We start from the raw sequence: 25,873 nt of genomic DNA on the forward strand, positions 1-25,873 counted from the left end.
CCATTAGCTAAAGTGGTGCTTCAGGTTAAGAACAGTTTCAGGTTAAGAACGGACCTCCGGAACGAATTAAGTACTTAACCTGAGGTACCACTGTAGTTCTTTTGCATAGCAACCTCCTGGATCTCCTGGCCAGCACCTGCCTGCAGCTGAGCGGATGGGGCAGGACCAGGACTCTGAGCAGGCAGGCAGCGCTGGAAACACCGGCTGCTGAGGCAGCTGTAGAAAGCCTGCCTGCCTGCCTGCCTGCCTGCCCTAGGAGTGGGGCTGCCCCTGAAGCAGCCACACAAAAAGACCTTGTTCCTTTGGGGGCAGCACTCTCATGGCTTAAAATTAGCTTCTGTTTCTTTAATACAAAAGGAACAGAGTCAGCCTGAGCCTGCGGCCTACAATGAATCGGCAAAGCCTGCCTGACTCAGGCGCCCTCTCAGCCACAGAGCGGCCATTGACTGTGAGGGGTTGGTTGGATGGCGGAAAGCTGGATGTGTTTGCTATGTATGAAAGCTGTCAGTCGTAATTGGAGAAGAAGGTATTTTGAGAATAAAAGCAGCATTCTGCCAAGTGCCCTTTCTCAAGGGCTCTTTGGGCCGACTAAGGTCCGAGGACCAGGCCAAGGAGGTCAGAACCTTTTTCCTCCTGACAGGAACCGGGGCCAGCAGCCCCCTTGGCTCAAACTCTGGTTTGACTGGGGTGGGATTTTAACTTGGGAGGGTGCTGTTTATTGGGGTGAGGGTTGTTTGAAACTGTTCTTAAGTGCTATATGTTAGTATGTATTTTGTATTTGTATTTGTGTTTTTTGATTTTATAATAGCCTACAGCCTTTTCAATGTGTTTGTGGGTGGGGGTTATTGTCTCGCTGTTTTTGCTTAAACTATTTTCCCTTTTCTTCTGCTCCTTTTTACCCATTCAAGTGTTCCTTTTCTTCCCCTTTTGTATTGGTAAGTTCAATGTTGTTTGAATTTTCCCTTTTAAAAAAAAAAAATTATAACCTTTCGAAGAAGAAGAAGAAACAACTGAGCAGGGGACACTTTCCCCCCAAATGTGGAGGCAATGAGAGAGGAAGTAGCAAGCTGTTGTTAAAAAGCAACCAATGTCATTTTTTAAAAATAAAATAAAAAAGATGTTATAACCTGATGGCTACTTAGTGGGATTGAGCTGCAAAAGCACCAATAAACAGAGAAACATTTGCAAGAAATATACCACCATCTGCATCTAAGCTGGTAGAGGCTAGTCTATGAGGACCAAGGTAGCCCTGCTCAACTAAGATCGGTCTGTTGTCAACAGAGCCATAGCTGGGTGATCTTGTGCCCCTGGGGGAACCATCCAGGTTGCGCCCCTCGCCATGGACAAATTACTGTAGCTCTTCTTTCCGCCTCTCCTCCACCCCCAACCCATTCAAGTCACCTATTAAAAACCTTTCCTTATGAGGCAGTAATCAATTAATTTATAGACATATTTATGGACATTTTTAAAGCTGATTTTGCCCCCTCCTTGCCTGTGCCCCTGGCGGGGGCCCACTTTGCCACCCTCTAGCTACGGCCCTGAGCAGAAGGCTGATCTATATAAGATGGTAAACTGGTATTTTCCTTTAACATTTTAGCAGCCACTGACCCATTTGAAAACAGGAGCTGACTGGTAGTATTCCAAAAAAGACCAATCTGTAAACCTACCTGGGATGTTAGAGCAGCAGGCACAGAGCAAAGGTGGCTTGAATTAGTCCTTAGATGCCATGGTGGATTCCAGAACCAAGCTTAATCACTGAAATCACTACCCAAAAAAACCTCCCATGCTAATAGTTTGGGAAGTGAGGGGTATAGGTGAAAATTGAGGGGCATGATAGTTGCCTTGGAAGTTAGCAAGGACACTGCAGGGACTTTAATCCCATCCTGGGAACCAGGAGTGACAACCACTGGTGCCTTTTGCTCTGTTTTTTGAGTGATGCAACAAGGCAAAAAGCAAAACCTGAGAGAACACTCTGCAAATGTTGTCTCGTGGAAAAAAACAACCCTTAAGAGATATGAAGAAATCTGCTGGAAAAGGTTTTGACTTCTGCGACTGATTCCCTGCAACGTGAAAGAGTGATAGCGCAAACAGTTGCATACAAAACACCATACAGATTACCTCCCTAGCCAAGCAAGGGATACTCACCTAAATGTCATTCAACCATGGAATACCATTTTGACTGCAATATTTGATTGAAGCTGGATAAGCCAATGATCTACAAGGCAGTACAGAGAGATGAGATTCAATCTCTGCAATTAATCTTAATGTGGAAAGAGGGAAGATTGCTCAATGCTCACCATTTTCTTTGTCCATTTGAAGTGTGACTTCATGTGTCTGACAGCAGTCACTCTCCAGTTGTCGCCATCAGCAGCTTGATCCTCAAAATGCTTTTTTTGACTTTTTGGCAAGAATCTGCAAAGAGCTGGAACAAAAGAAACATTGCCTGAATAAAAAGAAACCAACGGGGTGGTGGAACGTGAATTTACCTCAAGCAGCACTGTCCTGATGCTGGTGACTCTCACTGCAGGCTTTTTCTTGATGTATCAAGAGCTCTTCCTCACATTGCATCTTCTTTCTCATCAACTGAACAGATCTGCTTCAGGTACAGTGAGCTCTGCGAAGCTGGAAGAAAAGAGGAGCCGCAACAAAAGAAGAAGTGTTCTCCTACCTGCAGGTGAGCTTCATTGTGGTGACACCGAATAGGGCCTCTTCTGAGGACTCGGTCACCGCCACCTGAAAGAGTCTTACCACAAAAAGTTGCAGATGGAACACAATACAAATTTTCTTCCCAGCCAAGAAAGGGCTATACACCTAGATGTCCTTCAGGCAGAATGTCTCCATCTATATTGCTGCTATCATTGTGATGTAGCGTTTTGGCTTGACTTGGGAGGTATCGGAGCCTGTCACCACTTCTTCAAATTCAAGTGGACTTTCTAGTTACCATGTGTGTCCCTCCCGAAGCTGCGCGCTCGGTGGAAGAGGACGACCATCCCAGATCGAAGGAGTGCACCCTTCTTCAGTCAAGGGTATACGAGAGCTGTGCTTCCCTGCTCGAAGCTGCAAACCCCTGAAGGTCCATTTGTAGGAGAACGTAGGGTAGTCCAGCTTCCAAGACTCCAGACACATCCAAGTAAGGCACTATGTCTCAAATGGTGTTCTTGGAAGATGCTTAGCCAAAGGTTTGCAGGTTCTAGCAGGGGAGCGCAACTATCACATACCCTTGACCGAAGAAGGGTACCCTCCTTCGATCTGGGATGGTCGTCCTCTTCCACCGAGCACGCCGCTTGGGGAGGGACGCACATGGAGCGCTGAGGGATACAGCAGAATCCACCCCTTAACGCATTTGTCAATGAAATCCTAGGCCCTGATTTTAGAGTGATTACTCCCACAGCCACATCACGTATCGGTGATCGTTTGGCCTGCCCTGTTGCATCGTTACCTTTTGATGTCCGTTTCCCATTTATTATGTCATCTGGTCATTGCTGCTGGAAGAAAGGCCAGGCCTTTCAGTTCAACTCTATAACCTCCTAGCATTCGTTCTACCTCCACTGGAATCCTCCACTTGCAGGACACATTGGAGACATCTTCCAGAGTTGAGGGCTCCATTTTAAGATGAGCATGTGCAGAAGAATCCTTTATGGTAACAGGGCGCAAAGGGGCTTGCCGCAACCTGTCGCCACCTCTGAAAAGTATTGAATAGTTACCTTCCTTCAAGTGCAACGCTAGTTTCCGGCTGCAAAGTTACTGGCAAAGGAAGCTGACTGCTAGATTGGCTTTTAAATCGGGTATTTCAAACACCTTCAGTGCTGGAGGATCCAGGGTTTTTTGCAGAGAGTCAACGCTTTGTGTTGCCCGAGCTATGTAGCAAAAAAAGAAGATGAAATCCCCAAACCTTGGGTATTAGCGCCAGAGAGCCACGTTACGCATGAGGGGTAATTTTGCCTGGCCTGTTCCATAGTTACCTTTGGAGCTCCATTTCCCATCTCTTTTCGTAATCTTGCAGGTTCTGCTGGAAAGGCTGAGTGGAGTTGATCTTCTGGTCTGCTTCCTCATTTGATCCTCACAACAACCCTGTGAGGTAGGTTAGGCTGAGAGATAGAGGAGGAGGAGGAGGAGTTTGGATTTGCTATCCCGCTTTATCACTACCCTAAGGAGTCTCAAAGCGGCCAACAATCTCCTTTCCCTTCCTCCCCCACAACAAACACTCTGTGAGGTGAGTGAGGCTGAGAGACTTCAGAGAAGTGTGACTAGCCCAGGGTCACCCAGCAGCTGCATGTGGAGGAGCGGGGACACGAACCCGGTTCACCAGATTACGAGTGCACCGCTCTTAACCACTACACCACACTGGCTGCTTCATGGCAGAGGGAGGATTTGAACTCTAGTCTCCCAGGTCCTAATCCACCCCTCTAGCCACTCTCAGCAACTTCCCTCAGAGAAAGCACTTTCCCACAGGATCCTGGACTTGCCGTGTCCCTGAGCAGTCCCTCTCCAGTCGCCATCAGCAGCTTCATCTTCAAAATGCTTTCTTTGCCTTTCCAGCAAGTTTTCAACTTACCTATCTCTCTCTCCGTCCGAGGCAACCTGAGCCAACATGAAATTAGAAGGCGTGGTTTTGTCCTCTCCTTATCTTCTTTCTTTTTTCTCCCCATGCACATTTCTAGCTTCAGCAACAAAAAAACCCAACTTTCTTGTCAAGAAACGACTTCTCTAGTTGCCTCGTGAAAGAAATGCCTTTTATTTTCCCTACTCATTTTCCATCTGCTTGAAGCAGACCTCATATCCATGTGCTCCTTCTTTTCATCCAAAGACTAGTTTGAAAGGTAACTGAAACTTGAGCTCACTTCATATTCCTTCATTTCTCTTCCTTTTCTCTTGGCTTTTCCCGTTAAGTATTTTTTGTTTTCTGGATTCTCTTTAACATCTCCATCTTGGTATTTTTCTGAGTTTGTCCCTTTGAAGGGTGACTTTGTGCGCCCGGCAGTTCCTTCTCTTGGGGTGTGAAAAGCAATCCACAGTTCCTAGTTTCTCCCCAGCCCCACCACACCAATTCCATGGAAAGAGTTTTTTGATTCTTGGTTTGCTTGTTTGTTTGTAAAATACGTCCACCGTGACTTCTGTGACTCTGCAGGAAGAGGTGGCTTCATCTGAGTGTTGGCGACTTCATGTGTCTGGCAGCTCCTTCTGTTGCGTTGCGATCTAGAGTCACTAGCTTATCCCCAGCCGCCTTCCACCAATCCTCCAGAAAATAGTGTCTTGTTTTGGGGAAGAGCGTTCATTTCATTTGAGCCTTGCAGGATCTTTGGAGAAAACTGGGAAGAGAAAACCAGAAAAGAAAATGGGAAAAACGGGAGAGCAATCCAAAAAACATTGCCTGAATAAAAAGAAACCAACGGGGTGGTGGAACGTGAATTTACCTCAAGCAGCACTGTCCTGATGCTGGTGACTCTCACTGCAGGCTTTTTCTTGATGTATCAAGAGCTCTTCCTCACATTGCATCTTCTTTCTCATCAACTGAACAGATCTGCTTCAGGTACAGTGAGCTCTGCGAAGCTGGAAGAAAAGAGGAGCCGCAACAAAAGAAGAAGTGTTCTCCTACCTGCAGGTGAGCTTCATTGTGGTGACACCGAATAGGGCCTCTTCTGAGGACTCGGTCACCGCCACCTGAAAGAGTCTTACCACAAAAAGTTGCAGATGGAACACAATACAAATTTTCTTCCCAGCCAAGAAAGGGCTATTCACCTAGATGTCCTTCAGGCAGAATGTCTCCATCTATTTTGCTGCTATCATTGTGATGTAGCGTTTTGGCTTGACTTGGGAGGTATCGGAGCCTGTCACCACCTCTTCAAATTCAAGAGGACTTTCTAGTTACCATGTGTGTCCCTCCCGAAGCTGCGCGCTCGGTGGAAGAGGACGACCATCCCAGATCGAAGGAGTGCACCCTTCTTCAGTCAAGGGTATACGAGAGCTGTGCTTCCCTGCTCGAAGCTGCAAACCCCTGAAGGTCCATTTGTAGGAGAACGTAGGGTAGTCCAGCTTCCAAGACTCCAGACACATCCAAGTAAGGCACTATGTCTCAAATGGTGTTCTTGGAAGATGCTTAGCCAAAGGTTTGCAGGTTCTAGCAGGGGAGCGCAACTATCACATACCCTTGACCGAAGAAGGGTACCCTCCTTCGATCTGGGATGGTCGTCCTCTTCCACCGAGCACGCCGCTTGGGGAGGGACGCACATGGAGCGCTGAGGGATACAGCAGAATCCACCCCTTAACGCATTTGTCAATGAAATCCTAGGCCCTGATTTTAGAGTGATTACTCCCACAGCCACATCACGTATCGGTGATCGTTTGGCCTGCCCTGTTGCATCGTTACCTTTTGATGTCCGTTTCCCATTTATTATGTCATCTGGTCATTGCTGCTGGAAGAAAGGCCAGGCCTTTCACTTCAACTCTATAACCTCCTAGCATTCGTTCTACCTCCACTGGAATCCTCCACTTGCAGGACACATTGGAGACATCTTCCAGAGTTGAGGGCTCCATTTTAAGATGAGCATATGCAGAAGAATCCTTTATGGTAACAGGGCGCAAAGGGGTTTGCCGCAACCTGTCGCCACCTCTGAAAAGTATTGAATAGTTACCTTCCTTCAAGTGCAACGCTAGCTTCCCTGCTGCAAAGTTACTGGCAAAGGAAGCTGACTGCTAGATTGGCTTTTAAATCGGGTATTTCAAACACCTTCAGTGCTGGAGGATCCAGGGTTTTTTGCAGAGAGTCAACGCTTTGTGTTGCCCGAGCTATGTAGCAAAAAAAGAAGATGAAATCCCCAAACCTTGGGTATTAGCGCCAGAGAGCCACGTTACGCATGAGGGGTAATTTTGCCTGGCCTGTTCCATAGTTACCTTTGGAGCTCCATTTCCCATCTCTTTTCGTAATCTTGCAGGTTCTGCTGGAAAGGCTTAGTGGAGTTGATCTTCTGGTCTGCTTCCTCATTTGATCCTCACAACAACCCTGTGAGGTAGGTTAGGCTGAGAGATAGAGGAGGAGGAGGAGGAGTTTGGTTTTGATATCCCGCTTTATCACTACCCTAAGGAGTCTCAAAGCGGCCAACAATCTCCTTTCCCTTCCTCCCCCACAACAAACACTCTGTGAGGTGAGTGAGGCTGAGAGACTTCAGAGAAGTGTGACTAGCCCAGGGTCACCCAGCAGCTGCATGTGGAGGAGCGGGGACACGAACCCGGTTCACCAGATTACGAGTGCACCGCTCTTAACCACTACACCACACTGGCTGCTTCATGGCAGAGGGAGGATTTGAACTCTAGTCTCCCAGGTCCTAATCCACCCCTCTAGCCACTCTCAGCAACTTCCCTCAGAGAAAGCACTTTCCCACAGGATCCTGGACTTGCCGTGTCCCTGAGCAGTCCCTCTCCAGTCGCCATCAGCAGCTTCATCTTCAAAATGCTTTCTTTGCCTTTCCAGCAAGTTTTCAACTTACCTATCTCTCTCTCCGTCCGAGGCAACCTGAGCCAACATGAAATTAGAAGGCGTGGTTTTGTCCTCTCCTTATCATCTTTCTTTTTTCTCCCCATGCACATTTCTAGCTTCAGCAACAAAAAACCCCAACTTTCTTGTCAGGTAACGACTTCTCTAGTTGCCTCGTGAAAGAAATGCCTTTTATTTTCCCTACTCATTTTCCATCTGCTTGAAGCAGACCTCATATCCATGTGCTCCTTCTTTTCATCCAAAGACTAGTTTGAAAGGTAACTGAAACTTGAGCTCACTTCATATTCCTTCATTTCTCTTCCTTTTCTCTTGGCTTTTCCCGTTAAGTATTTTTTGTTTTCTGGATTCTCTTTAACATCTCCATCTTGGTATTTTTCTGAGTTTGTCCCTTTGAAGGGTGACTTTGTGCGCCCGGCAGTTCCTTCTCTTGGGGTGTGAAAAGCAATCCACAGTTCCTAGTTTCTCCCCAGCCCCACCACACCAATTCCATGGAAAGAGTTTTTTGATTCTTGGTTTGCTTGTTTGTTTGTAAAATACGTCCACCGTGACTTCTGTGACTCTGCAGGAAGAGGTGGCTTCATCTGAGTGTTGGCGACTTCATGTGTCTGGCAGCTCCTTCTGTTGCGTTGCGATCTAGAGTCACTAGCTTATCCCCAGCCGCCTTCCACCAATCCTCCAGAAAATAGTGTCTTGTTTTGGGGAAGAGCGTTCATTTCATTTGAGCCTTGCAGGATCTTTGGAGAAAACTGGGAAGAGAAAACCAGAAAAGAAAATGGGAAAAACGGGAGAGCAATCCAAAAAACATTGCCTGAATAAAAAGAAACCAACGGGGTGGTGGAACGTGAATTTACCTCAAGCAGCACTGTCCTGATGCTGGTGACTCTCACTGCAGGCTTTTTCTTGATGTATCAAGAGCTCTTCCTCACATTGCATCTTCTTTCTCATCAACTGAACAGATCTGCTTCAGGTACAGTGAGCTCTGCGAAGCTGGAAGAAAAGAGGAGCCGCAACAAAAGAAGAAGTGTTCTCCTACCTGCAGGTGAGCTTCATTGTGGTGACACCGAATAGGGCCTCTTCTGAGGACTCGGTCACCGCCACCTGAAAGAGTCTTACCACAAAAAGTTGCAGATGGAACACAATACAAATTTTCTTCCCAGCCAAGAAAGGGCTATTCACCTAGATGTCCTTCAGGCAGAATGTCTCCATCTATATTGCTGCTATCATTGTGATGTAGCGTTTTGGCTTGACTTGGGAGGTATCGGAGCCTGTCACCACCTCTTCAAATTCAAGAGGACTTTCTAGTTACCATGTGTGTCCCTCCCGAAGCTGCGCGCTCGGTGGAAGAGGACGACCATCCCAGATCGAAGGAGTGCACCCTTCTTCAGTCAAGGGTATACGAGAGCTGTGCTTCCCTGCTCGAAGCTGCAAACCCCTGAAGGTCCATTTGTAGGAGAACGTAGGGTAGTCCAGCTTCCAAGACTCCAGACACATCCAAGTAAGGCACTATGTCTCAAATGGTGTTCTTGGAAGATGCTTAGCCAAAGGTTTGCAGGTTCTAGCAGGGGAGCGCAACTATCACATACCCTTGACCGAAGAAGGGTACCCTCCTTCGATCTGGGATGGTCGTCCTCTTCCACCGAGCACGCCGCTTGGGGAGGGACGCACATGGAGCGCTGAGGGATACAGCAGAATCCACCCCTTAACGCATTTGTCAATGAAATCCTAGGCCCTGATTTTAGAGTGATTACTCCCACAGCCACATCACGTATCGGTGATCGTTTGGCCTGCCCTGTTGCATCGTTACCTTTTGATGTCCGTTTCCCATTTATTATGTCATCTGGTCATTGCTGCTGGAAGAAAGGCCAGGCCTTTCAGTTCAACTCTATAACCTCCTAGCATTCGTTCTACCTCCACTGGAATCCTCCACTTGCAGGACACATTGGAGACATCTTCCAGAGTTGAGGGCTCCATTTTAAGATGAGCATATGCAGAAGAATCCTTTATGGTAACAGGGCGCAAAGGGGTTTGCCGCAACCTGTCGCCACCTCTGAAAAGTATTGAATAGTTACCTTCCTTCAAGTGCAACGCTAGCTTCCCTGCTGCAAAGTTACTGGCAAAGGAAGCTGACTGCTAGATTGGCTTTTAAATCGGGTATTTCAAACACCTTCAGTGCTGGAGGATCCAGGGTTTTTTGCAGAGAGTCAACGCTTTGTGTTGCCCGAGCTATGTAGCAAAAAAAGAAGATGAAATCCCCAAACCTTGGGTATTAGCGCCAGAGAGCCACGTTACGCATGAGGGGTAATTTTGCCTGGCCTGTTCCATAGTTACCTTTGGAGCTCCATTTCCCATCTCTTTTCGTAATCTTGCAGGTTCTGCTGGAAAGGCTTAGTGGAGTTGATCTTCTGGTCTGCTTCCTCATTTGATCCTCACAACAACCCTGTGAGGTAGGTTAGGCTGAGAGATAGAGGAGGAGGAGGAGGAGTTTGGATTTGCTATCCCGCTTTATCACTACCCTAAGGAGTCTCAAAGCGGCCAACAATCTCCTTTCCCTTCCTCCCCCACAACAAACACTCTGTGAGGTGAGTGAGGCTGAGAGACTTCAGAGAAGTGTGACTAGCCCAGGGTCACCCAGCAGCTGCATGTGGAGGAGCGGGGACACGAACCCGGTTCACCAGATTACGAGTGCACCGCTCTTAACCACTACACCACACTGGCTGCTTCATGGCAGAGGGAGGATTTGAACTCTAGTCTCCCAGGTCCTAATCCACCCCTCTAGCCACTCTCAGCAACTTCCCTCAGAGAAAGCACTTTCCCACAGGATCCTGGACTTGCCGTGTCCCTGAGCAGTCCCTCTCCAGTCGCCATCAGCAGCTTCATCTTCAAAATGCTTTCTTTGCCTTTCCAGCAAGTTTTCAACTTACCTATCTCTCTCTCCGTCCGAGGCAACCTGAGCCAACATGAAATTAGAAGGCGTGGTTTTGTCCTCTCCTTATCATCTTTCTTTTTTCTCCCCATGCACATTTCTAGCTTCAGCAACAAAAAACCCCAACTTTCTTGTCAGGTAACGACTTCTCTAGTTGCCTCGTGAAAGAAATGCCTTTTATTTTCCCTACTCATTTTCCATCTGCTTGAAGCAGACCTCATATCCATGTGCTCCTTCTTTTCATCCAAAGACTAGTTTGAAAGGTAACTGAAACTTGAGCTCACTTCATATTCCTTCATTTCTCTTCCTTTTCTCTTGGCTTTTCCCGTTAAGTATTTTTTGTTTTCTGGATTCTCTTTAACATCTCCATCTTGGTATTTTTCTGAGTTTGTCCCTTTGAAGGGTGACTTTGTGCGCCCGGCAGTTCCTTCTCTTGGGGTGTGAAAAGCAATCCACAGTTCCTAGTTTCTCCCCAGCCCCACCACACCAATTCCATGGAAAGAGTTTTTTGATTCTTGGTTTGCTTGTTTGTTTGTAAAATACGTCCACCGTGACTTCTGTGACTCTGCAGGAAGAGGTGGCTTCATCTGAGTGTTGGCGACTTCATGTGTCTGGCAGCTCCTTCTGTTGCGTTGCGATCTAGAGTCACTAGCTTATCCCCAGCCGCCTTCCACCAATCCTCCAGAAAATAGTGTCTTGTTTTGGGGAAGAGCGTTCATTTCATTTGAGCCTTGCAGGATCTTTGGAGAAAACTGGGAAGAGAAAACCAGAAAAGAAAATGGGAAAAACGGGAGAGCAATCCAAAAAACATTGCCTGAATAAAAAGAAACCAACGGGGTGGTGGAACGTGAATTTACCTCAAGCAGCACTGTCCTGATGCTGGTGACTCTCACTGCAGGCTTTTTCTTGATGTATCAAGAGCTCTTCCTCACATTGCATCTTCTTTCTCATCAACTGAACAGATCTGCTTCAGGTACAGTGAGCTCTGCGAAGCTGGAAGAAAAGAGGAGCCGCAACAAAAGAAGAAGTGTTCTCCTACCTGCAGGTGAGCTTCATTGTGGTGACACCGAATAGGGCCTCTTCTGAGGACTCGGTCACCGCCACCTGAAAGAGTCTTACCACAAAAAGTTGCAGATGGAACACATTACAAATTTTCTTCCCAGCCAAGAAAGGGCTATTCACCTAGATGTCCTTCAGGCAGAATGTCTCCATCTATATTGCTGCTATCATTGTGATGTAGCGTTTTGGCTTGACTTGGGAGGTATCGGAGCCTGTCACCACCTCTTCAAATTCAAGAGGACTTTCTAGTTACCATGTGTGTCCCTCCCGAAGCTGCGCGCTCGGTGGAAGAGGACGACCATCCCAGATCGAAGGAGTGCACCCTTCTTCAGTCAAGGGTATACGAGAGCTGTGCTTCCCTGCTCGAAGCTGCAAACCCCTGAAGGTCCATTTGTAGGAGAACGTAGGGTAGTCCAGCTTCCAAGACTCCAGACACATCCAAGTAAGGCACTATGTCTCAAATGGTGTTCTTGGAAGATGCTTAGCCAAAGGTTTGCAGGTTCTAGCAGGGGAGCGCAACTATCACATACCCTTGACCGAAGAAGGGTACCCTCCTTCGATCTGGGATGGTCGTCCTCTTCCACCGAGCACGCCGCTTGGGGAGGGACGCACATGGAGCGCTGAGGGATACAGCAGAATCCACCCCTTAACGCATTTGTCAATGAAATCCTAGGCCCTGATTTTAGAGTGATTACTCCCACAGCCACATCACGTATCGGTGATAGTTTGGCCTGCCCTGTTGCATCGTTACCTTTTGATGTCCGTTTCCCATTTATTATGTCATCTGGTCATTGCTGCTGGAAGAAAGGCCAGGCCTTTCAGTTCAACTCTATAACCTCCTAGCATTCGTTCTACCTCCACTGGAATCCTCCACTTGCAGGACACATTGGAGACATCTTCCAGAGTTGAGGGCTCCATTTTAAGATGAGCATGTGCAGAAGAATCCTTTATGGTAACAGGGCGCAAAGGGGCTTGCCGCAACCTGTCGCCACCTCTGAAAAGTATTGAATAGTTACCTTCCTTCAAGTGCAACGCTAGTTTCCGGCTGCAAAGTTACTGGCAAAGGAAGCTGACTGCTAGATTGGCTTTTAAATCGGGTATTTCAAACACCTTCAGTGCTGGAGGATCCAGGGTTTTTTGCAGAGAGTCAACGCTTTGTGTTGCCCGAGCTATGTAGCAAAAAAAGAAGATGAAATCCCCAAACCTTGGGTATTAGCGCCAGAGAGCCACGTTACGCATGAGGGGTAATTTTGCCTGGCCTGTTCCATAGTTACCTTTGGAGCTCCATTTCCCATCTCTTTTCGTAATCTTGCAGGTTCTGCTGGAAAGGCTTAGTGGAGTTGATCTTCTGGTCTGCTTCCTCATTTGATCCTCACAACAACCCTGTGAGGTAGCTTAGGCTGAGAGATAGAGGAGGAGGAGGAGGAGGAGTTTGGATTTGATATCCCGCTTTATCACTACCCTAAGGAGTCTCAAAGCGGCCAACAATCTCCTTTCCCTTCCTCCCCCACAACAAACACTCTGTGAGGTGAGTGAGGCTGAGAGACTTCAGAGAAGTGTGACTAGCCCAGGGTCACCCAGCAGCTGCATGTGGAGGAGCGGGGACACGAACCCGGTTCACCAGATTACGAGTGCACCGCTCTTAACCACTACACCACACTGGCTGCTTCATGGCAGAGGGAGGATTTGAACTCTAGTCTCCCAGGTCCTAATCCACCCCTCTAGCCACTCTCAGCAACTTCCCTCAGAGAAAGCACTTTCCCACAGGATCCTGGACTTGCCGTGTCCCTGAGCAGTCCCTCTCCAGTCGCCATCAGCAGCTTCATCTTCAAAATGCTTTCTTTGCCTTTCCAGCAAGTTTTCAACTTACCTATCTCTCTCTCCGTCCGAGGCAACCTGAGCCAACATGAAATTAGAAGGCGTGGTTTTGTCCTCTCCTTATCTTCTTTCTTTTTTCTCCCCATGCACATTTCTAGCTTCAGCAACAAAAACCCCCAACTTTCTTGTCAAGAAACGACTTCTCTAGTTGCCTCGTGAAAGAAATGCCTTTTATTTTCCCTACTCATTTTCCATCTGCTTGAAGCAGACCTCATATCCATGTGCTCCTTCTTTTCATCCAAAGACTAGTTTGAAAGGTAACTGAAACTTGAGCTCACTTCATATTCCTTCATTTCTCTTCCTTTTCTCTTGGCTTTTCCCGTTAAGTATTTTTTGTTTTCTGGATTCTCTTTAACATCTCCATCTTGGTATTTTTCTGAGTTTGTCCCTTTGAAGGGTGACTTTGTGCGCCCGGCAGTTCCTTCTCTTGGGGTGTGAAAAGCAATCCACAGTTCCTAGTTTCTCCCCAGCCCCACCACACCAATTCCATGGAAAGAGTTTTTTGATTCTTGGTTTGCTTGTTTGTTTGTAAAATACGTCCACCGTGACTTCTGTGACTCTGCAGGAAGAGGTGGCTTCATCTGAGTGTTGGCGACTTCATGTGTCTGGCAGCTCCTTCTGTTGCGTTGCGATCTAGAGTCACTAGCTTATCCCCAGCCGCCTTCCACCAATCCTCCAGAAAATAGTGTCTTGTTTTGGGGAAGAGCGTTCATTTCATTTGAGCCTTGCAGGATCTTTGGAGAAAACTGGGAAGAGAAAACCAGAAAAGAAAATGGGAAAAACGGGAGAGCAATCCAAAAAACATTGCCTGAATAAAAAGAAACCAACGGGGTGGTGGAACGTGAATTTACCTCAAGCAGCACTGTCCTGATGCTGGTGACTCTCACTGCAGGCTTTTTCTTGATGTATCAAGAGCTCTTCCTCACATTGCATCTTCTTTCTCATCAACTGAACAGATCTGCTTCAGGTACAGTGAGCTCTGCGAAGCTGGAAGAAAAGAGGAGCCGCAACAAAAGAAGAAGTGTTCTCCTACCTGCAGGTGAGCTTCATTGTGGTGACACCGAATAGGGCCTCTTCTGAGGACTCGGTCACCGCCACCTGAAAGAGTCTTACCACAAAAAGTTGCAGATGGAACACAATACAAATTTTCTTCCCAGCCAAGAAAGGGCTATTCACCTAGATGTCCTTCAGGCAGAATGTCTCCATCTATATTGCTGCTATCATTGTGATGTAGCGTTTTGGCTTGACTTGGGAGGTATCGGAGCCTGTCACCACCTCTTCAAATTCAAGAGGACTTTCTAGTTACCATGTGTGTCCCTCCCGAAGCTGCGCGCTCGGTGGAAGAGGACGACCATCCCAGATCGAAGGAGTGCACCCTTCTTCAGTCAAGGGTATACGAGAGCTGTGCTTCCCTGCTCGAAGCTGCAAACCCCTGAAGGTCCATTTGTAGGAGAACGTAGGGTAGTCCAGCTTCCAAGACTCCAGACACATCCAAGTAAGGCACTATGTCTCAAATGGTGTTCTTGGAAGATGCTTAGCCAAAGGTTTGCAGGTTCTAGCAGGGGAGCGCAACTATCACATACCCTTGACCGAAGAAGGGTACCCTCCTTCGATCTGGGATGGTCGTCCTCTTCCACCGAGCACGCCGCTTGGGGAGGGACGCACATGGAGCGCTGAGGGATACAGCAGAATCCACCCCTTAACGCATTTGTCAATGAAATCCTAGGCCCTGATTTTAGAGTGATTACTCCCACAGCCACATCACGTATCGGTGATCGTTTGGCCTGCCCTGTTGCATCGTTACCTTTTGATGTCCGTTTCCCATTTATTATGTCATCTGGTCATTGCTGCTGGAAGAAAGGCCAGGCCTTTCAGTTCAACTCTATAACCTCCTAGCATTCGTTCTACCTCCACTGGAATCCTCCACTTGCAGGACACATTGGAGACATCTTCCAGAGTTGAGGGCTCCATTTTAAGATGAGCATATGCAGAAGAATCCTTTATGGTAACAGGGCGCAAAGGGGCTTGCCGCAACCTGTCGCCACCTCTGAAAAGTATTGAATAGTTACCTTCCTTCAAGTGCAACGCTAGTTTCCGGCTGCAAAGTTACTGGCAAAGGAAGCTGACTGCTAGATTGGCTTTTAAATCGGGTATTTCAAACACCTTCAGTGCTGGAGGATCCAGGGTTTTTTGCAGAGAGTCAACGCTTTGTGTTGCCCGAGCTATGTAGCAAAAAAAGAAGATGAAATCCCCAAACCTTGGGTATTAGCGCCAGAGAGCCACGTTACGCATGAGGGGTAATTTTGCCTGGCCTGTTCCATAGTTACCTTTGGAGCTCCATTTCCCATCTCTTTTCGTAATCTTGCAGGTTCTGCTGGAAAGGCTTAGTGGAGTTGATCTTCTGGTCTGCTTCCTCATTTGATCCTCACAACAACCCTGTGAGGTAGCTTAGGCTGAGAGATAGAGGAGGAGGAGGAGGAGGAGTTTGGATTTGATATCCCGCTTTATCACTACCCTAAGGAGTCTCAAAGCGGCCAACAATCTCCTTTCCCTTCCTCCCCCACAACAAACACTCTGTGAGGTGAGTGAGGCTGAGAGACTTCAGAGAAGTGTGACTAGCCCAGGGTCACCCAGCAGCTGCATGTGGAGGAGCGGGGACACGAACCCGGTTCACCAGATTACGAGTGCACCGCTCTTAACCACTACACCACACTGGCTGCTTCATGGCAGAGGGAGGATTTGAACTCTAGTCTCCCAGGTCCTAATCCACCCCTCTAGCCACTCTCAGCAACTTCCCTCAGAGAAAGCACTTTCCCACAGGATCCTGGACTTGCCGTGTCCCTGAGCAGTCCCTCTCCAGTCGCCATCAGCAGCTTCATCTTCAAAATGCTTTCTTTGCCTTTCCAGCAAGTTTTCAACTTACCTATCTCTCTCTCCGTCCGAGGCAACCTGAGCCAACATGAAATTAGAAGGCGTGGTTTTGTCCTCTCCTTATCTTCTTTCTTTTTTCTCCCCATGCACATTTCTAGCTTCAGCAACAAAAACCCCCAACTTTCTTGTCAAGAAACGACTTCTCTAGTTGCCTCGTGAAAGAAATGCCTTTTATTTTCCCTACTCATTTTCCATCTGCTTGAAGCAGACCTCATATCCATGTGCTCCTTCTTTTCATCCAAAGACTAGTTTGAAAGGTAACTGAAACTTGAGCTCACTTCATATTCCTTCATTTCTCTTCCTTTTCTCTTGGCTTTTCCCGTTAAGTATTTTTTGTTTTCTGGATTCTCTTTAACATCTCCATCTTGGTATTTTTCTGAGTTTGTCCCTTTGAAGGGTGACTTTGTGCGCCCGGCAGTTCCTTCTCTTGGGGTGTGAAAAGCAATCCACAGTTCCTAGTTTCTCCCCAGCCCCACCACACCAATTCCATGGAAAGAGTTTTTTGATTCTTGGTTTGCTTGTTTGTTTGTAAAATACGTCCACCGTGACTTCTGTGACTCTGCAGGAAGAGGTGGCTTCATCTGAGTGTTGGCGACTTCATGTGTCTGGCAGCTCCTTCTGTTGCGTTGCGATCTAGAGTCACTAGCTTATCCCCAGCCGCCTTCCACCAATCCTCCAGAAAATAGTGTCTTGTTTTGGGGAAGAGCGTTCATTTCATTTGAGCCTTGCAGGATCTTTGGAGAAAACTGGGAAGAGAAAACCAGAAAAGAAAATGGGAAAAACGGGAGAGCAATCCAAAAAACATTGCCTGAATAAAAAGAAACCAACGGGGTGGTGGAACGTGAATTTACCTCAAGCAGCACTGTCCTGATGCTGGTGACTCTCACTGCAGGCTTTTTCTTGATGTATCAAGAGCTCTTCCTCACATTGCATCTTCTTTCTCATCAACTGAACAGATCTGCTTCAGGTACAGTGAGCTCTGCGAAGCTGGAAGAAAAGAGGAGCCGCAACAAAAGAAGAAGTGTTCTCCTACCTGCAGGTGAGCTTCATTGTGGTGACACCGAATAGGGCCTCTTCTGAGGACTCGGTCACCGCCACCTGAAAGAGTCTTACCACAAAAAGTTGCAGATGGAACACAATACAAATTTTCTTCCCAGCCAAGAAAGGGCTATTCACCTAGATGTCCTTCAGGCAGAATGTCTCCATCTATATTGCTGCTATCATTGTGATGTAGCGTTTTGGCTTGACTTGGGAGGTATCGGAGCCTGTCACCACCTCTTCAAATTCAAGAGGACTTTCTAGTTACCATGTGTGTCCCTCCCGAAGCTGCGCGCTCGGTGGAAGAGGACGACCATCCCAGATCGAAGGAGTGCACCCTTCTTCAGTCAAGGGTATACGAGAGCTGTGCTTCCCTGCTCGAAGCTGCAAACCCCTGAAGGTCCATTTGTAGGAGAACGTAGGGTAGTCCAGCTTCCAAGACTCCAGACACATCCAAGTAAGGCACTATGTCTCAAATGGTGTTCTTGGAAGATGCTTAGCCAAAGGTTTGCAGGTTCTAGCAGGGGAGCGCAACTATCACATACCCTTGACCGAAGAAGGGTACCCTCCTTCGATCTGGGATGGTCGTCCTCTTCCACCGAGCACGCCGCTTGGGGAGGGACGCACATGGAGCGCTGAGGGATACAGCAGAATCCACCCCTTAACGCATTTGTCAATGAAATCCTAGGCCCTGATTTTAGAGTGATTACTCCCACAGCCACATCACGTATCGGTGATCGTTTGGCCTGCCCTGTTGCATCGTTACCTTTTGATGTCCGTTTCCCATTTATTATGTCATCTGGTCATTGCTGCTGGAAGAAAGGCCAGGCCTTTCAGTTCAACTCTATAACCTCCTAGCATTCGTTCTACCTCCACTGGAATCCTCCACTTGCAGGACACATTGGAGACATCTTCCAGAGTTGAGGGCTCCATTTTAAGATGAGCATATGCAGAAGAATCCTTTATGGTAACAGGGCGCAAAGGGGCTTGCCGCAACCTGTCGCCACCTCTGAAAAGTATTGAATAGTTACCTTCCTTCAAGTGCAACGCTAGTTTCCGGCTGCAAAGTTACTGGCAAAGGAAGCTGACTGCTAGATTGGCTTTTAAATCGGGTATTTCAAACACCTTCAGTGCTGGAGGATCCAGGGTTTTTTGCAGAGAGTCAACGCTTTGTGTTGCCCGAGCTATGTAGCAAAAAAAGAAGATGAAATCCCCAAACCTTGGGTATTAGCGCCAGAGAGCCACGTTACGCATGAGGGGTAATTTTGCCTGGCCTGTTCCATAGTTACCTTTGGAGCTCCATTTCCCATCTCTTTTCGTAATCTTGCAGGTTCTGCTGGAAAGGCTTAGTGGAGTTGATCTTCTGGTCTGCTTCCTCATTTGATCCTCACAACAACCCTGTGAGGTAGGTTAGGCTGAGAGATAGAGGAGGAGGAGGAGGAGTTTGGATTTGCTATCCCGCTTTATCACTACCCTAAGGAGTCTCAAAGCGGCCAACAATCTCCTTTCCCTTCCTCCCCCACAACAAACACTCTGTGAGGTGAGTGAGGCTGAGAGACTTCAGAGAAGTGTGACTAGCCCAGGGTCACCCAGCAGCTGCATGTGGAGGAGCGGGGACACGAACCCGGTTCACCAGATTACGAGTGCACCGCTCTTAACCACTACACCACACTGGCTGCTTCATGGCAGAGGGAGGATTTGAACTCTAGTCTCCCAGGTCCTAATCCACCCCTCTAGCCACTCTCAGCAACTTCCCTCAGAGAAAGCACTTTCCCACAGGATCCTGGACTTGCCGTGTCCCTGAGCAGTCCCTCTCCAGTCGCCATCAGCAGCTTCATCTTCAAAATGCTTTCTTTGCCTTTCCAGCAAGTTTTCAACTTACCTATCTCTCTCTCCGTCCGAGGCAACCTGAGCCAACATGAAATTAGAAGGCGTGGTTTTGTCCTCTCCTTATCTTCTTTCTTTTTTCTCCCCATGCACATTTCTAGCTTCAGCAACAAAAAACCCCAACTTTCTTGTCAAGAAACGACTTCTCTAGTTGCCTCGTGAAAGAAATGCCTTTTATTTTCCCTACTCATTTTCCATCTGCTTGAAGCAGACCTCATATCCATGTGCTCCTTCTTTTCATCCAAAGACTAGTTTGAAAGGTAACTGAAACTTGAGCTCACTTCATATTCCTTCATTTCTCTTCCTTTTCTCTTGGCTTTCCCCGTTAAGTATTTTTTGTTTTCTGGATTCTCTTTAACATCTCCATCTTGGTATTTTTCTGAGTTTGTCCCTTTGAAGGGTGACTTTGTGCGCCCGGCAGTTCCTTCTCTTGGGGTGTGAAAAGCAATCCACAGTTCCTAGTTTCTCCCCAGCCCCACCACACCAATTCCATGGAAAGAGTTTTTTGATTCTTGGTTTGCTTGTTTGTTTGTAAAATACGTCCACCGTGACTTCTGTGACTCTGCAGGAAGAGGTGGCTTCATCTGAGTGTTGGCGACTTCATGTGTCTGGCAGCTCCTTCTGTTGCGTTGCGATCTAGAGTCACTAGCTTATCCCCAGCCGCCTTCCACCAATCCTCCAGAAAATAGTGTCTTGTTTTGGGGAAGAGCGTTCATTTCATTTGAGCCTTGCAGGATCTTTGGAGAAAACTGGGAAGAGAAAACCAGAAAAGAAAATGGGAAAAACGGGAGAGCAATCCAAAAAACATTGCCTGAATAAAAAGAAACCAACGGGGTGGTGGAACGTGAATTTACCTCAAGCAGCACTGTCCTGATGCTGGTGACTCTCACTGCAGGCTTTTTCTTGATGTATCAAGAGCTCTTCCTCACATTGCATCTTCTTTCTCATCAACTGAACAGATCTGCTTCAGGTACAGTGAGCTCTGCGAAGCTGGAAGAAAAGAGGAGCCGCAACAAAAGAAGAAGTGTTCTCCTACCTGCAGGTGAGCTTCATTGTGGTGACACCGAATAGGGCCTCTTCTGAGGACTCGGTCACCGCCACCTGAAAGAGTCTTACCACAAAAAGTTGCAGATGGAACACAATACAAATTTTCTTCCCAGCCAAGAAAGGGCTATTCACCTAGATGTCCTTCAGGCAGAATGTCTCCATCTATATTGCTGCTATCATTGTGATGTAGCGTTTTGGCTTGACTTGGGAGGTATCGGAGCCTGTCACCACCTCTTCAAATTCAAGAGGACTTTCTAGTTACCATGTGTGTCCCTCCCGAAGCTGCGCGCTCGGTGGAAGAGGACGACCATCCCAGATCGAAGGAGTGCACCCTTCTTCAGTCAAGGGTATACGAGAGCTGTGCTTCCCTGCTCGAAGCTGCAAACCCCTGAAGGTCCATTTGTAGGAGAACGTAGGGTAGTCCAGCTTCCAAGACTCCAGACACATCCAAGTAAGGCACTATGTCTCAAATGGTGTTCTTGGAAGATGCTTAGCCAAAGGTTTGCAGGTTCTAGCAGGGGAGCGCAACTATCACATACCCTTGACCGAAGAAGGGTACCCTCCTTCGATCTGGGATGGTCGTCCTCTTCCACCGAGCACGCCGCTTGGGGAGGGACGCACATGGAGCGCTGAGGGATACAGCAGAATCCACCCCTTAACGCATTTGTCAATGAAATCCTAGGCCCTGATTTTAGAGTGATTACTCCCACAGCCACATCACGTATCGGTGATAGTTTGGCCTGCCCTGTTGCATCGTTACCTTTTGATGTCCGTTTCCCATTTATTATGTCATCTGGTCATTGCTGCTGGAAGAAAGGCCAGGCCTTTCAGTTCAACTCTATAACCTCCTAGCATTCGTTCTACCTCCACTGGAATCCTCCACTTGCAGGACACATTGGAGACATCTTCCAGAGTTGAGGGCTCCATTTTAAGATGAGCATGTGCAGAAGAATCCTTTATGGTAACAGGGCGCAAAGGGGCTTGCCGCAACCTGTCGCCACCTCTGAAAAGTATTGAATAGTTACCTTCCTTCAAGTGCAACGCTAGTTTCCGGCTGCAAAGTTACTGGCAAAGGAAGCTGACTGCTAGATTGGCTTTTAAATCGGGTATTTCAAACACCTTCAGTGCTGGAGGATCCAGGGTTTTTTGCAGAGAGTCAACGCTTTGTGTTGCCCGAGCTATGTAGCAAAAAAAGAAGATGAAATCCCCAAACCTTGGGTATTAGCGCCAGAGAGCCACGTTACGCATGAGGGGTAATTTTGCCTGGCCTGTTCCATAGTTACCTTTGGAGCTCCATTTCCCATCTCTTTTCGTAACCTTGCAGGTTCTGCTGGAAAGGCTTAGTGGAGTTGATCTTCTGGTCTGCTTCCTCATTTGATCCTCACAACAACCCTGTGAGGTAGCTTAGGCTGAGAGATAGAGGAGGAGGAGGAGGAGTTTGGATTTGATATCCCGCTTTATCACTACCCTAAGGAGTCTCAAAGCGGCCAACAATCTCCTTTCCCTTCCTCCCCCACAACAAACACTCTGTGAGGTGAGTGAGGCTGAGAGACTTCAGAGAAGTGTGACTAGCCCAGGGTCACCCAGCAGCTGCATGTGGAGGAGCGGGGACACGAACCCGGTTCACCAGATTACGAGTGCACCGCTCTTAACCACTACACCACACTGGCTGCTTCATGGCAGAGGGAGGATTTGAACTCTAGTCTCCCAGGTCCTAATCCACCCCTCTAGCCACTCTCAGCAACTTCCCTCAGAGAAAGCACTTTCCCACAGGATCCTGGACTTGCCGTGTCCCTGAGCAGTCCCTCTCCAGTCGCCATCAGCAGCTTCATCTTCAAAATGCTTTCTTTGCCTTTCCAGCAAGTTTTCAACTTACCTATCTCTCTCTCCGTCCGAGGCAACCTGAGCCAACATGAAATTAGAAGGCGTGGTTTTGTCCTCTCCTTATCTTCTTTCTTTTTTCTCCCCATGCACATTTCTAGCTTCAGCAACAAAAAACCCCAACTTTCTTGTCAAGAAACGACTTCTCTAGTTGCCTCGTGAAAGAAATGCCTTTTATTTTCCCTACTCATTTTCCATCTGCTTGAAGCAGACCTCATATCCATGTGCTCCTTCTTTTCATCCAAAGACTAGTTTGAAAGGTAACTGAAACTTGAGCTCACTTCATATTCCTTCATTTCTCTTCCTTTTCTCTTGGCTTTTCCCGTTAAGTATTTTTTGTTTTCTGGATTCTCTTTAACATCTCCATCTTGGTATTTTTCTGAGTTTGTCCCTTTGAAGGGTGACTTTGTGCGCCCGGCAGTTCCTTCTCTTGGGGTGTGAAAAGCAATCCACAGTTCCTAGTTTCTCCCCAGCCCCACCACACCAATTCCATGGAAAGAGTTTTTTGATTCTTGGTTTGCTTGTTTGTTTGTAAAATACGTCCACCGTGACTTCTGTGACTCTGCAGGAAGAGGTGGCTTCATCTGAGTGTTGGCGACTTCATGTGTCTGGCAGCTCCTTCTGTTGCGTTGCGATCTAGAGTCACTAGCTTATCCCCAGCCGCCTTCCACCAATCCTCCAGAAAATAGTGTCTTGTTTTGGGGAAGAGCGTTCATTTCATTTGAGCCTTGCAGGATCTTTGGAGAAAACTGGGAAGAGAAAACCAGAAAAGAAAATGGGAAAAACGGGAGAGCAATCCAAAAAACATTGCCTGAATAAAAAGAAACCAACGGGGTGGTGGAACGTGAATTTACCTCAAGCAGCACTGTCCTGATGCTGGTGACTCTCACTGCAGGCTTTTTCTTGATGTATCAAGAGCTCTTCCTCACATTGCATCTTCTTTCTCATCAACTGAACAGATCTGCTTCAGGTACAGTGAGCTCTGCGAAGCTGGAAGAAAAGAGGAGCCGCAACAAAAGAAGAAGTGTTCTCCTACCTGCAGGTGAGCTTCATTGTGGTGACACCGAATAGGGCCTCTTCTGAGGACTCGGTCACCGCCACCTGAAAGAGTCTTACCACAAAAAGTTGCAGATGGAACACAATACAAATTTTCTTCCCAGCCAAGAAAGGGCTATTCACCTAGATGTCCTTCAGGCAGAATGTCTCCATCTATTTTGCTGCTATCATTGTGATGTAGCGTTTTGGCTTGACTTGGGAGGTATCGGAGCCTGTCACCACCTCTTCAAATTCAAGAGGACTTTCTAGTTACCATGTGTGTCCCTCCCGAAGCTGCGCGCTCGGTGGAAGAGGACGACCATCCCAGATCGAAGGAGTGCACCCTTCTTCAGTCAAGGGTATACGAGAGCTGTGCTTCCCTGCTCGAAGCTGCAAACCCCTGAAGGTCCATTTGTAGGAGAACGTAGGGTAGTCCAGCTTCCAAGACTCCAGACACATCCAAGTAAGGCACTATGTCTCAAATGGTGTTCTTGGAAGATGCTTAGCCAAAGGTTTGCAGGGGAGCGCAACTATCACATACCCTTGACCGAAGAAGGGTACCCTCCTTCGATCTGGGATGGTCGTCCTCTTCCACCGAGCACGCCGCTTGGGGAGGGACGCACATGGAGCGCTGAGGGATACAGCAGAATCCACCCCTTAACGCATTTGTCAATGAAATCCTAGGCCCTGATTTTAGAGTGATTACTCCCACAGCCACATCACGTATCGGTGATAGTTTGGCCTGCCCTGTTGCATCGTTACCTTTTGATGTCCGTTTCCCATTTATTATGTCATCTGGTCATTGCTGCTGGAAGAAAGGCCAGGCCTTTCAGTTCAACTCTATAACCTCCTAGCATTCGTTCTACCTCCACTGGAATCCTCCACTTGCAGGACACATTGGAGACATCTTCCAGAGTTGAGGGCTCCATTTTAAGATGAGCATGTGCAGAAGAATCCTTTATGGTAACAGGGCGCAAAGGGGCTTGCCGCAACCTGTCGCCACCTCTGAAAAGTATTGAATAGTTACCTTCCTTCAAGTGCAACGCTAGTTTCCGGCTGCAAAGTTACTGGCAAAGGAAGCTGACTGCTAGATTGGCTTTTAAATCGGGTATTTCAAACACCTTCAGTGCTGGAGGATCCAGGGTTTTTTGCAGAGAGTCAACGCTTTGTGTTGCCCGAGCTATGTAGCAAAAAAAGAAGATGAAATCCCCAAACCTTGGGTATTAGCGCCAGAGAGCCACGTTACGCATGAGGGGTAATTTTGCCTGGCCTGTTCCATAGTTACCTTTGGAGCTCCATTTCCCATCTCTTTTCGTAACCTTGCAGGTTCTGCTGGAAAGGCTTAGTGGAGTTGATCTTCTGGTCTGCTTCCTCATTTGATCCTCACAACAACCCTGTGAGGTAGGTTAGGCTGAGAGATAGAGGAGGAGGAGGAGGAGTTTGGATTTGCTATCCCGCTTTATCACTACCCTAAGGAGTCTCAAAGCGGCCAACAATCTCCTTTCCCTTCCTCCCCCACAACAAACACTCTGTGAGGTGAGTGAGGCTGAGAGACTTCAGAGAAGTGTGACTAGCCCAGGGTCACCCAGCAGCTGCATGTGGAGGAGCGGGGACACGAACCCGGTTCACCAGATTACGAGTGCACCGCTCTTAACCACTACACCACACTGGCTGCTTCATGGCAGAGGGAGGATTTGAACTCTAGTCTCCCAGGTCCTAATCCACCCCTCTAGCCACTCTCAGCAACTTCCCTCAGAGAAAGCACTTTCCCACAGGATCCTGGACTTGCCGTGTCCCTGAGCAGTCCCTCTCCAGTCGCCATCAGCAGCTTCATCTTCAAAATGCTTTCTTTGCCTTTCCAGCAAGTTTTCAACTTACCTATCTCTCTCTCCGTCCGAGGCAACCTGAGCCAACATGAAATTAGAAGGCGTGGTTTTGTCCTCTCCTTATCTTCTTTCTTTTTTCTCCCCATGCACATTTCTAGCTTCAGCAACAAAAAACCCCAACTTTCTTGTCAAGAAACGACTTCTCTAGTTGCCTCGTGAAAGAAATGCCTTTTATTTTCCCTACTCATTTTCCATCTGCTTGAAGCAGACCTCATATCCATGTGCTCCTTCTTTTCATCCAAAGACTAGTTTGAAAGGTAACTGAAACTTGAGCTCACTTCATATTCCTTCATTTCTCTTCCTTTTCTCTTGGCTTTTCCCGTTAAGTATTTTTTGTTTTCTGGATTCTCTTTAACATCTCCATCTTGGTATTTTTCTGAGTTTGTCCCTTTGAAGGGTGACTTTGTGCGCCCGGCAGTTCCTTCTCTTGGGGTGTGAAAAGCAATCCACAGTTCCTAGTTTCTCCCCAGCCCCACCACACCAATTCCATGGAAAGAGTTTTTTGATTCTTGGTTTGCTTGTTTGTTTGTAAAATACGTCCACCGTGACTTCTGTGACTCTGCAGGAAGAGGTGGCTTCATCTGAGTGTTGGCGACTTCATGTGTCTGGCAGCTCCTTCTGTTGCGTTGCGATCTAGAGTCACTAGCTTATCCCCAGCCGCCTTCCACCAATCCTCCAGAAAATAGTGTCTTGTTTTGGGGAAGAGCGTTCATTTCATTTGAGCCTTGCAGGATCTTTGGAGAAAACTGGGAAGAGAAAACCAGAAAAGAAAATGGGAAAAACGGGAGAGCAATCCAAAAAACATTGCCTGAATAA

At 47.6% G+C, this 25,873-nt stretch overlaps 1 protein-coding gene across 8 annotated transcripts in view; it reads right to left on the reverse strand.

Moving 5' to 3' along the window:
• The window catches only part of LOC307223002 (neuropeptide FF receptor 1-like), a 186,501-nt gene that overhangs the window by 12,408 nt on the left and 148,220 nt on the right, over positions 1-25,873 (reverse strand). For 4 of the 8 annotated variants that reach the window (XM_079988664.1, XM_079988663.1, XM_079988659.1 and 1 more), the window contains exon 1: positions 2,146-2,430. The exons of 2 other annotated variants lie outside the window; for them this stretch is intronic. The gene's annotated coding sequence lies outside the window, so the exon portion shown is untranslated. Of the gene's footprint in view, positions 1-2,145; positions 2,437-25,873 lie in introns of those variants that run through there. 2 more of the 8 variants (XM_079988665.1, XM_079988661.1) reach the window with 1 other exon arrangement.

This window comes from Podarcis cretensis, assembly GCF_951804945.1.
Source record: "Podarcis cretensis genome assembly, chromosome: 8".
Classification (NCBI taxonomy): Eukaryota; Metazoa; Chordata; class Lepidosauria; order Squamata; family Lacertidae; genus Podarcis; species Podarcis cretensis.